Here is an 11,508-nt window from a genome sequence, read left to right on the forward strand (position 1 = left end):
CAGAAAAAGAGAGCCAGCTTTGTTTCAAGGTTTTTTTCTGGTGCTGTTAATGCCGTGAGATGCCATTTCTCTCAGTTAGGGCCAATAGTGTCTTGTCTCTCTGTGCCTCCGTCAAAAATGGACCGATGATGCTTTTCTGTGCTTATGTTGATTCCGGACCCAAGAAGCCTCCCCATGCCACATCCGATTCCAGCGACAAGGATCTCTTAGCCCTCCGCTTGTCCCAGGGCTTCCAGCTTGTGCCGTTCCAGTGAGCCAGAGTCTCCAGCTGTCGAGCCTTCAGCTGTCAAGCCTTCAGATGTCGAGCCTTCAGTTGTCGAGCCTTCAGTTGTCGAGCTTTCAGTTGTCAAGCCATCAGTTGAAGATCCTTCAGATGTCGAGCCTTCAGTTGTCGAACCTTCAGTTGTCGAACCTTCAGTTGTCGAGCCTTCAGATGTCCATCCTTCAGTTGTCGAGCCTTCAGTTGTCGAGCCTTCAGACGTCGAACCTTAAGTTGTCGAGCTTTCAGCTGTCCATCCTTCAGCTGTCCATCCTTCAGTTGTCCATCCTTCAGTTGTCGAGCCTTCAGTTGTCGAGCCTTCAGACGTTGAGCCTTCAGACGTCGAGCCTTCAGACGTTGAGCCTTCAGACGTCGAGCCTTCAGACGTCGAGCCTTCAGACATCGAACCTTCAGATGTCTGTCCTTCAGTTGTCGAGCCTTCAGACGTCGAACCTTCAGTTGTCGAGCCTTCAGACGTCGAACCTTCAGTTGTCGAGCCTTCAGACGTCGAGCCTTCAGACGTCGAACCTTCAGTTGTCAAGCCTTCATATGTCTATCCTTCAGTTGCTGAGCCTTCAGTTGTCGAGCCTTCAGACGTTGAGCCTTCAGACGTCGAGCCTTCAGACATCGAACCTTCAGATGTCTGTCCTTCAGTTGTCGAGCCTTCAGATGTCGAGCCTTCAGTTGTCAAACCTTCAGATGTAAATCCTTCAAATTTTGAGCCTTCAGTTGTCGTACCTTCAGATGTCGACCCTTCAGTTGTCGTACCTTCAGTTGTCGAGCCTTCAGACGTCGAACCTTCAGATGTCGAACCTTCAGTTGTCAAGCCTTCAGATGTCGAACCTTCAGTTGCTGAGCCTTCAGTTGTCGAGCCTTCAGACGTCGAACCTTCAGTTGTCGAGCCTTCAGACGTCGAACCTTCAGATGTCGAACCTTCAGTTGTCGAGCCTTCAGATGTCCATCCTTCAGTTGTTGAGCCTTCAGTTGTCGAGCCTTCAGACGTTGAGCCTTCAGACGTCGAGCCTTCAGACGTCGAGCCTTCAGACATCGAACCTTCAGATGTCTGTCCTTCAGTTGTCGAGCCTTCAGATGTCGAGCCTTCAGTTGTCAAACCTTCAGATGTAAATCCTTCAATTTTTGAGCCTTCAGTTGTCGAGCCTTCAGATGTCGAGCCTTCGGACGTCGAGCCTTCAGACGTTGAGCCTTCAGACGTCAAGCCTTCAGATGTCGAGCCTTCAGACATTGAACCTTCAGATGTCTGTCCTTCAGTTGTCGAGCCTTCAGACGTCGAACCTTCAGTTGTCGAGCCTTCAGACGTCGAGCCTTCAGACGTCGAACCTTCAGTTGTCAAGCCTTCAGATGTCCATCCTTCAGTTGCTGAGCCTTCAGTTGTCGAGCCTTCAGACGTTGAGCCTTCAGACGTCGAGCCTTCAGACATCGAACCTTCAGATGTCTGTCCTTCAGTTGTCGAGCCTTCAGATGTCGAGCCTTCAGTTGTCAAGCCTTCAGATGTCTGTCCTTCAGTTGTCGAGCCTTCAGACGTCAAACCTTCAGTTGTCGAGCCTTCAGACGTCGAACCTTCAGTTGTCGAGCCTTCAGACGTTGAGCCTTCAGACGTCGAGCCTTCAGACATCGAACCTTCAGATGTCTGTCCTTCAGTTGTCGAGCCTTCAGATGTCGAGCCTTCAGTTGTCAAGCCTTCAGATGTCTGTCCTTCAGTTGTCGAGCCTTCAGACGTCGAGCCTTCAGTTGTCAAGCCTTCAGACGTCGAACCTTCAGTTGTCAAGCCTTCAGATGTCCATCCTTCAGATGCTGAGCCTTCAGTTGTCCTAGCTGGGGTGGCAACAGGGGTGGCGAGGCTCTCGTTTGGGGTGTTGCCACCCCTGCCACCCGCTAGATCCGCCCCTGCAGGTAGCCAATCAGGAAGCGCGGTGACGTAAGAACAGAGGGGGATCCCTAACAGCGGACATATCGACATATCGCGCAACTGAGAGTCCGGTGGATATCGGAGATATGTGGAAATGTTTATTATTATATGTAAAGGTCCTTATTATATATGTTTATGTTTATTCAGTTAAAAATGTTAACTATGAAAAAACAGTCACCTCCAAATCATAGTGCAGCAAATAGAGCGGCTGCTCCCGTCGTCTTTTATCCACCGCCTTTTCTTTTTGTTACGTCTTTTATCTCTTAAAATGACTCCACAAACTGTCACTATTGCTTCTACATCGTCATCCGTGTTTGGTTATTCTAAATCCCCGTATGCTATGTTGGGAGTTTTGTGGATTTTCTTCTGGAATCGGGATGTTTGTGACTGGAATCGGTTCGTGTGGTGTGTTGCTCCTGCCATGTGGCTGGAGACAAGAACCGATCGAACCTATAGTATTTTTATCAGCTCTGTGGTCACAGAGGTTTGGAGAATCGGCCGACAATCATAGGCGTAGGAAGCGGGTGAGGGGGGGACGGGGGGGACATGTCCCCCGAAATATTGGAGAGAGACAGAGACACATTCGTCCCCCCCAATAATTTCACCGCAGTTGCGAAGAATTTTAAAATCTTCCACTCGCATGCTTTTATTTTGAAGGCGCACAACAGCGCATTCAGCAGAGCGCTTCCTCCCCCTCCCCCCTCTGAACGGCTCAGAGTAAAGGCAGCAGCAGACGGAGTCAGAAACTCCGTTTGAATCAAGTAAACTGTCTGTCAGGAATGTTGCCATGAATATCGCTCGTTTATAACATCTTGTTGTCAGTTTACTTTTATATATAGAACTAAATCTTTTTGGTTAAGCGGTTTTAATTCTGGAATAGTCACATGTTCAAAATGTTACTGCTTAAAAGTTAGCTAGTCTAGTCACAATGATTTAGAATGAGACTGAAACAGCAGCAAAATTAGCCTTTTTATTATTTAAAGTGAGCAACACCTGATCATACTCGACCACTTAACATGTATTTATATTGAATTATATTATATTATTTAGATATTTAGGAGAACAGCAGAGCTAGAATGATGTTGAAAGCTGATGAAGCTCTGGCGAGGTCTTCATTTAGTTTATTGAAATATGTATTAACTGTTTTTAATTTTTAAATAAACTAAACTATTTTATTATGAGAGGAGCAGGTCAGGGAAGACATAGGAGAGCCAGGTGGAGTTTCAGAGTGTGAAGATATAAAAATTATATTAATTTCAATAAAACCAGAAAGGAGAACAGATGAAGGCTGATGTCAAGTTGATTTCTTTCAATGTTTCAATTTTTGTTTTCATTATTTCCACACTATAAGGGTAATGGTTAGGAGACGATAAGAAAAGTGCTGGAGGAGAGGTTTAAAAATAAAGTTGTGAACATTTTTGCTACACTGTAAATAGAGTTGAGATGTATAATAATGTACATCTGAAAATGAAGTTGTTTAAATTCTCATTCTGTATGATCATACTTTTTATATTTAGTTCACATTCTGACACTGTACATTACTGTAGTGTCTGTTGTAAATCCATGAATCCCTGCAGGAACATCAGGCTGCAGAGAGTCAGAGGGAGGCAGAGACAGAAACACGTATCCGTAGATATTTAGTTAAATGTTTGCGGCTGAAAATGACAGGAAAAAAAACATTTTGGTTTTTTGAATCAGTGCTTTTATGGATCATGTTTGGTAAGTTACTGAATGCAGAGCTGGAAAGTGAGACTGAGTTAACAGTGAGGAGCTAAAGGTCTGTTAGACGTGAAAAGTATCATTTTAATTTATTTTGTAGATCAAACTGTTGCACTGATGTAGAGAGATGTTCAAGAAGAACAAAACTTGTTTTTTAGATTTTATTTTTGTTGGTCAAACTGATGTATTGAGTTTAAAACTGTCGAGTCCTATTTTAGCTGTTTTCTACTTTGGTTTTAGAAAGAGGTAGAACCAGTTCAGTTACCAGTCAATTTATATCAATGCATTTTGACCAATAATCAAATGTCTTTTGACCAATAAGATATATCAGAATCCGGTAGCCTGTCTGTGCTACCAGAGTATTTATCTTTCTAGTTGTGAGGAACATTCTAAAGCAGGGTGTCAAACTCCAGTCCTCGAGGGCCGGTGTGTCCTGCAACTTTTAGAAGTGCCTCTGCTGCACCACACCTGAATAGAATAATTAGGTCATTAGCAAGGCTCTGGAGAACTGAGGAGGTAATTAAGCCATTTGATTCAGGTGTTTTGTACCTGTGGCACATCTAAAAACTGCAGGACAGCGGCCCTTCAGGACTGGAGTTTGACACCCCTGTTCTAAAGTGAGTGTTCATCCTGGAATGATGGTCATTAAACTATGCATAACTTTAATCCACTTATTGGATTGTAGAATATTTGTTACTGAAACAAAGGGTCAAATTAGAGTAACGCATTACTGATGTGATGATGGAATAATTGTTTGACATTTCAAATCTTTTTTCACGTTCCTGTCAATCCAAACAAACATGCAGTCAGTTTCTAGAGCAGTGTTTCTCAACCCTGGTCCTCAGCGCCCCCCTGTCCTGCATGTCTTAGGTATTTCCCTTCTGCCACACACCTGAATTGTATCTCTGGGTGATTAACAGGCTTCTGCACCACTTGATGGTCATGCAATCATTTGAATCAGCTGTTCTGGAATAGAGGCACATCTAAAACATGCAGAGCAGGGGCATTGAGGACCAGGGTTGAGAAACACTGTTCTAGAGTTTCTGACTCAGAACCTTTCATTCAGTGAAATGGACCTTACCAAGCTCCGCCCAGAAACGCCCCTCGAAAGTCCCACGTGACTTCATGTCTCACATTAACAGCCTCGCAGAGCTAATAGCTTCTATGGAGGAAGGTGGGAGGTTCCGTCTGAGCAGGTGGAATCTAAGTAGCTAATTGATGGTTAAAAAGTTGAAATCAAGAACTGAAAAAGGAGAAGATGAAGATAAAGAGTTAAGAATACCTCGGACTTCTGGAAGTCGGCGTCGGGGGAATGTTCAAGACTCTATCGGGAAATCCCGAGGACTGGTGAACGAACTTTGGACGAAGACTACGGCGGGTAGACACAGCTGTGCTGTGAGTGGACCAGAGTGGGGAAATGGTGAAAGAGACGGGAGTTCTGAAACATCGAATAGTGAAAGGATGAGTTCAAAAAGAGGAAATTCTTCAGCAACGGCAGGTGGAGAAAAGAAGGGAAGAGTAGTGAAAAGCTGGGATGAGTCTGAAGAGGAAATGGAGAGGTAAGTGAGAGAGTTCAAAGTGATTGTTGGAGTTAATGAGGAGATCAGTCCAGTTAAACTTTCTATGAGAGGCTCCAAGGGACAAAACCTACAAACTCTCTTTCACTGAGCGGTTTATGTTTGATTCATGTTTCTCTCCTGCGGCTTTAAAAATGTAAAACTTTGTGTTGATTTGCTAAAGGAAATCATATATCTGAAAATAAATTAATATGTGGGTAAAAAAAATTCTGTAAACCACAAATGTTCTACCTTTATCAAAATTGCTGACATTTGACATGCAAAAAATCTTTCGGATTACATAAGCAATAATTCTTTCACTTCAGGATGACGCAGGGACACCTATAAGACCAATTTTAACTGAGGTTGTACGTATGTGCTTTACAGGATTTTTTTGCCTACACAATATATAAAAAAATTTCAGATGCATAATGTCGTTTTGCAAATTAATTAACACAAAGTTTTAGCCTCTTATAGCCGCCGGAGAGAAACTTGACGTGTGAATCAAATATTAACCGGAAATCCACTTTTATTTTGAAAAGAGAGCGCCATAACTTGTGCTGTCGCGCACATTAAAATCAAGTGCAGGCTGGCTTTACTGCCATTTCCGAAGTGGCGGCTAGCTTTTTCCCACTGATAGATGGGGTTTCTGATGCTGGCTGTCGGCTTCAAAACTCTTCTGATATTGCTGACATTACTGTAGGAGCGCTAACGATGTCATTCTGTGAGTCGCTGCCGCTCAGCTATTTTCCTGTCCGCGAAAACCCGCCTACTCTGCCTGGGGTCCAATCAGAAACTGAAATTTTAAGTTGACTTCCGTTGCAATCAAACGATAGTGAATGAAAGAGAGTTTGATAGTGAATGAAAGAGAGTTTGATAGTGAATGAAAGAGAGTTTGATAGTGAATGAAAGAGAGTTTGATAGTGAATGAAAGAGAGTTTGTAGGTTTTGTCCCTTGGGGCCTCTCATAACTTTCCACGATTCTGAAGAATCAAGTGGGGGATATCACTAATGCAAAAGTACTAAGAGATGGAAACTTAATGGTAAGTTGTAATACAGAGGAACAAAAAGACAGAGCATGTAGGATGAGAGAAATGGGAAAATATAGAGTGTGGTACAAGAAGGAAGTAAATGGAGGAAGGGAGTGATTTGGGGGATCCCAGTGGAGGTGTCAGATGAGGAAATCAAATCAAATCTCAAAGGAGGAAAAATAAAAAAATGTAAGAAGGCTTCAGACCTTTAAAAATGGAGAAAAAACCAACAGTAAAAGTATCCTGATAGAGTTTGATGAAGAAAAAGTCTATTTAGGATATTTGTCCTACAATGTAAGAGAGTATGTCCCACGACCAATTAGATGTTTTAAATGTCAAATAGTTTTGGATGGATTATAAACGATGAGATAAGTAAGATGGGAATAAATCATTATTTAATTAGTCCTGTGGTGAGTATTCCCGATACTCCATCTTGGTTAAGTGGAAAACCTGAATTTGATTTAAGCTTATTGGAAAAAGGCAGACAAATAGAAAAAAAGAGGTGGAAAGGTATAAAAATAAAGAATATGCTGAGTATTTACAAGTATATACAGATGCTTATGAAAAATAAAAGAATAACAGACAGATTGACAGTTTATACAGGTGAGCTAATGGCTATATTAATGCCTCTAGAATAGAGTGAGGAAACGAGAAAAAAGAAATATTGATTTGTTCAGATTCAAGTAGTGCATTAATAAGTATTTTAGAACAGAATTCAGAAACGAGACAAGATATCATATTGAATATTAATTTTTAGAATTAAAAAATATGGGTCCAGGGTTAAGTTAATTTGGATTCCTGCTCATATTGGAATAGTAGGATGAGTTGGCGGATAAATTTGCTAAGAGTGCAACAAAAAGGGATAGTGTTGAGGTAAATATCAAAATAAGCAGAAATGAGGTCAAAAGTATAAGTAAAATATATATTAAAAAGAAATGGCAGGAACTATGGGATAGAGAAGAAAAGGCAAGATTTTATTATAGCATTCAAAAAAAAGTAGGGGAATGTAGGGAAGGTAATGGGAATAAAAAGAGGATATTATATCCAGATTAAGGTTTGGGCATACGGGGCTCAATAGTACTCTGAAAATAATTAATAAACACAGTACTGGTTTGTGTAGTTATTGTGGAGAGTCGGAAACGGTGCAGCATATTTTTCTAGAATGTAATAAGTATAGTCTGGAAAGAGAGGTGTTGGAGAGTTAAATAGAAATAAAAATGATTTAGATATTAAAAATTTGCTGCAAAGATCGTCTGGGGATGTAGCATTTGACAGCATTTTTAGTTTTCGTAGGAAGTCCGATATTATGGGAAGATTATAGCGATAGGCCATCTAATCTATACTCCAGTCTGGAAGGTGGCTGTAATGCACCTATAAGTTGTTTGCCAACCGCCATAATACAAGAAGAAGAAGAAGAAGAAGCTTCTATGGCATTTTTCGTTTCTACTGACTCTCTGCAGAGAATTTCTGAGTCGATTAGTGTAGCATTTCTGCCACATGTTCGCAAAATATCAGCCACGACAATGGACAGGGGAACCAACAAGTTCATGTCATCTTTTTTGAACGACATCAAGGAGTTTTAGCCACGCGATGCCTCCAACATTGTGAGTCACAGCTAAATGCTACCGGTCGATGAGGAAAACAGCAGATCCTCACACCCTCAGCATAAATATAGCTGTGGACAAGATCACTGACACCTATTGTTCTTGCAAGGCTGGATAAGTCGGACTTTCATGGTTTTGAGGGTTCGAATGTGCCTAGGACTTTCACACGGTACTCGTTTTTTTAATTAATAAATCTGAAACGGTACTTGATTTTATACTTTAATCTACTTTATTTAAACCAGTAGTTCCCTAGTCTGGTCCTCATGTACCCCTCCACTGCATGTTTTAAGTGTCCTGCTTGCAAACAGCTTACTTAAATGATTAAAAGGCTTCTGCAGCACTTGTTGGGAACCACTGGTTTAGACTGTTATTTCTCTTTTTCTTCTGTGGCATGTTGGCCTTTTCCTTTGGTACAAATATGGATTATCCAGTCCGATCAACCAGAAGTTCCAGGAAATTCTTTGAGATAACAAAGAAATGACTGTGTATATATCTGTACCAATTTTTTTATTTCTTATTTTGTAAGGAGACCCGGTGTGACTACAGAGGTTTTCCTGGATGGGAGGCAGTTGACAGCTTGGCAGAGAACCTTTTGAGCCCCAACAGAACAATAACTGCATTGTCAACAACAGAGGTAGAAAATGTCTTGCAGCTGTATTCTAACCTGCATGCTATGGACAAGCAGCCCCCCAAATACACCTTAAAAAACAAGAAGAGCACGTTACCAGGACCATGGAGGGCTTCCCGGAAACAAAGTGGCTCTGCACCTGGTCAGCAAGCAGCTGAAAGGTAACCTGTCTGATATTTGACACAATGGATAACTTGTTTGCATATTCACTCATGGAAGCCAAATACATTTTTTTTTTCTCAGCGTTGTAAAGTTTTAAGCTTAGGAGATTAATGTGGGTTTGCTGAGCTCATCAAAATGAGAAGTACTTTTCTACTGCACTTCATTGCTGCTCCAATCAAATCAGTGTTGATGAACTTTAGTGTTTTCTACTATTTCAATGACCCGTTTGTCACACAGACTCTTCATGGCCAGGCTGCCCAGAGACCTGTGACTCAGAGTGTCTGAGTGCATTTGCCTTAAGCTGTTGAAAGAATATCGGCAAGCAAGAAACCGGCCAAAAGACACCAAGGGGAAGGTTTTACCCATCCCGCAGTCTATTGTTCAAACATACTGCCACATTAAACAACTGCTTGAGGACCCCCAGCCCATACAGGACGAGACCAACTTGTTGTTAGTCACCATCAACAATACCACTGTGTGTGCTTGGTAAGAAGTCCTTTATTTTCAACAGATATTGCACTTTAAAGATGGCTTGACTTTGAAAGGAAACAATTTCTGTTTTTATCTTTCAGGCTACATGAGCGGCAGAAGAGAACAGACAGGGACTCTCTTCTCCAAGGTGTGAAACTTCCTCCGAAGGTGTCCGTGGCTGACGCCTCCTTCCCAGAAGCGAGACGGCTCCCCTCCATTCCTGTGGAACACGGACATAAAAGCATGGAGTTTAAGGAACCTGAAAACGGTGAAGGCGAGGCACTGATCAGTCAACGGGTTGGTGGAAAAGCTGGCTTCACACAGCATTATCCTCCATCATACCAGGAAGGACACTTTTCACAGGCCCCAGTTCCTGCCAGCTTCTTGTATCCACAGACTGATCAGCCACCATCATCTGCTTGGTCCCACTGTGAGCAGAACCAGGTGCCACAAGCGCCATCCACTTCTTTGGGTTTCTGCTACGGTCCACCAGCTCCAGTTTTGACCTCATTTGGACAAGGACAATTCCTACCCAAATAACAGTCAAAAACATAACGTTAATTATGTAAATATTAAATATTTAGCACAGATAGGATTTAAATATAATTACTAGATCATGTCAAATCTTTTTTCACGTTCCTGTCGATCCAAACAAACATGCAGTCAGTTTCTAGAGTTTCTGACTCAGAACCTTTCATTCAGTGTAATGTAGCTCAAGTGCTTCGATGTCCCAGGTGGTCATCAAGGGCACAGCAGGAGTCGCGGCACGGAGGACCGCCAGGCGCATGATGGTTACGTGCCTCTTAATTTCTTCACGAACATCGCTAAGCAGCACACTGGGCAACTCGGAGTGGAACTTGGAGGAGAGGTGGATGTCAAGGCGGGATGCGGCATAGCTGCACCACTCTACGGGACAGGGCTGTCCCCTGATGTTAACGCGCCCTGACCCGTAGTTGACCAAGTTCTCCACACCATGAGCCGTTTTTAGATGCCAAGCCAGTTTTGTTGTTCGGTGATGGCAGATGGGGCATCTAGATGTAGACATTCTTGAAAAAGAATTTGATCAATCAATGACAAATGAAATCAATTTTTAATTGACAGAATTGTTTAATGTAGCCATTCTTTTACAGCAGCTGGATCAGGTTCTATTATCCCCTGTGCAGATATACTTCACAGAAGTCTGAAAGAATTTGCATTTAGAAGGGGACAGTTTGAGACCAAAATTAGCAATGCGTTGGAGGACCCTCATTAACCCTTTTTGTGAGTATATTTGTGGTGCTGCGACTCTATTCTGCTGTCTGTGTCTGAGGAACTCCTGTCTCCCACCCCTCTACGGGACAGGGCTGTCCCCTGATGTTTACTCGCCCTGACCCGTAGTTGACGAGGATCCGCCTCTCCTCCAAGTTCTCAACACCATGAGCCGTTTTCAGATGGCGAGCCAGTTTTGATGCAAGGTGTTTGCAGATGGGGCATCTTGGAGAATTAAGTTTTGAATGAAAAGTAGTTTGAACATGAATATTGTATAGTATCAAAAGAAAATCTACAAAACAATTACCACTTTGCATTAAAATCCAAACAGTCAAAAACATAACGTTAATTATGTAAATATTAAATATTTAGCACAGATAGGATTTAAATATAATTACTAGATCATGTCAAATCTTTTTTCACGTTCCTGTCGATCCAAACAAACATGCAGTCAGTTTCTAGAGTTTCTGACTCAGAACCTTTCATTCAGTGTAATGTAGCTCAAGTGCTTCGATGTCCCACGTGGTAATCAACGGCACAGCAGGAGTCGCGGCACGGAGGACCGCCAGGCGCATGATGGTTACGTGCCTCTTAATTTCTTCACGAACATCGCTAAGCAGCGCACTGGGCAACTCGGAGTGGAACTTGGAGGAGAGGTGGATGTCAAGTCGGGATGCGGCATAGCTGCACCCCTCTACAGGACAGGGCTGTCCCCTGATGTTAACGCGCCCTGACCCAAGTTCCCAACACCATGCTCCATCCTTAGATGCCCAGCCAGTTTTGTTGTTCGGTGATGGCAGATGGGGCATCTTGGAGACATTCTTGAAAAAGAATTTGATCAATCAATGACAAATGAAATAAATTTTTAATTGACAGAATTGTTTAATGTAGCCATTCTTTTAC

The 11,508-nt window shown here is 42.5% G+C and overlaps 2 long non-coding RNA genes across 3 annotated transcripts; one reads left to right on the top strand and one right to left on the bottom strand.

Annotated features, from left to right (window-relative positions):
- Positions 1-5,128: 5,128 nt before the first annotated feature.
- Positions 5,129-9,706, top strand: LOC145550408 (uncharacterized). Of its 2 annotated transcripts, XR_014086312.1 has the most exons (4): positions 5,129-5,464; positions 8,623-8,885; positions 9,124-9,372; positions 9,459-9,554. It is a non-coding gene; the product is annotated as an uncharacterized LOC145550408 (long non-coding RNA). The 2 variants fall into 2 exon arrangements; XR_014086311.1 differs by having other exon boundaries at positions 9,124-9,706.
- On the bottom strand, positions 9,365-9,902 carry LOC145550409 (uncharacterized). Its single transcript, XR_014086313.1, has 2 exons — positions 9,700-9,902; positions 9,365-9,577 (listed from the first exon to the last, which is right to left on the bottom strand). It is a non-coding gene; the product is annotated as an uncharacterized LOC145550409 (long non-coding RNA).
- Positions 9,903-11,508: the final 1,606 nt, after the last annotated feature.

Source organism: Poecilia reticulata, unplaced genomic scaffold (genome assembly GCF_904066995.2).
Source record: "Poecilia reticulata unplaced genomic scaffold, P_reticulata-male-v2 Scaffold_41, whole genome shotgun sequence".
Taxonomy (NCBI): Eukaryota; Metazoa; Chordata; class Actinopteri; order Cyprinodontiformes; family Poeciliidae; genus Poecilia; species Poecilia reticulata.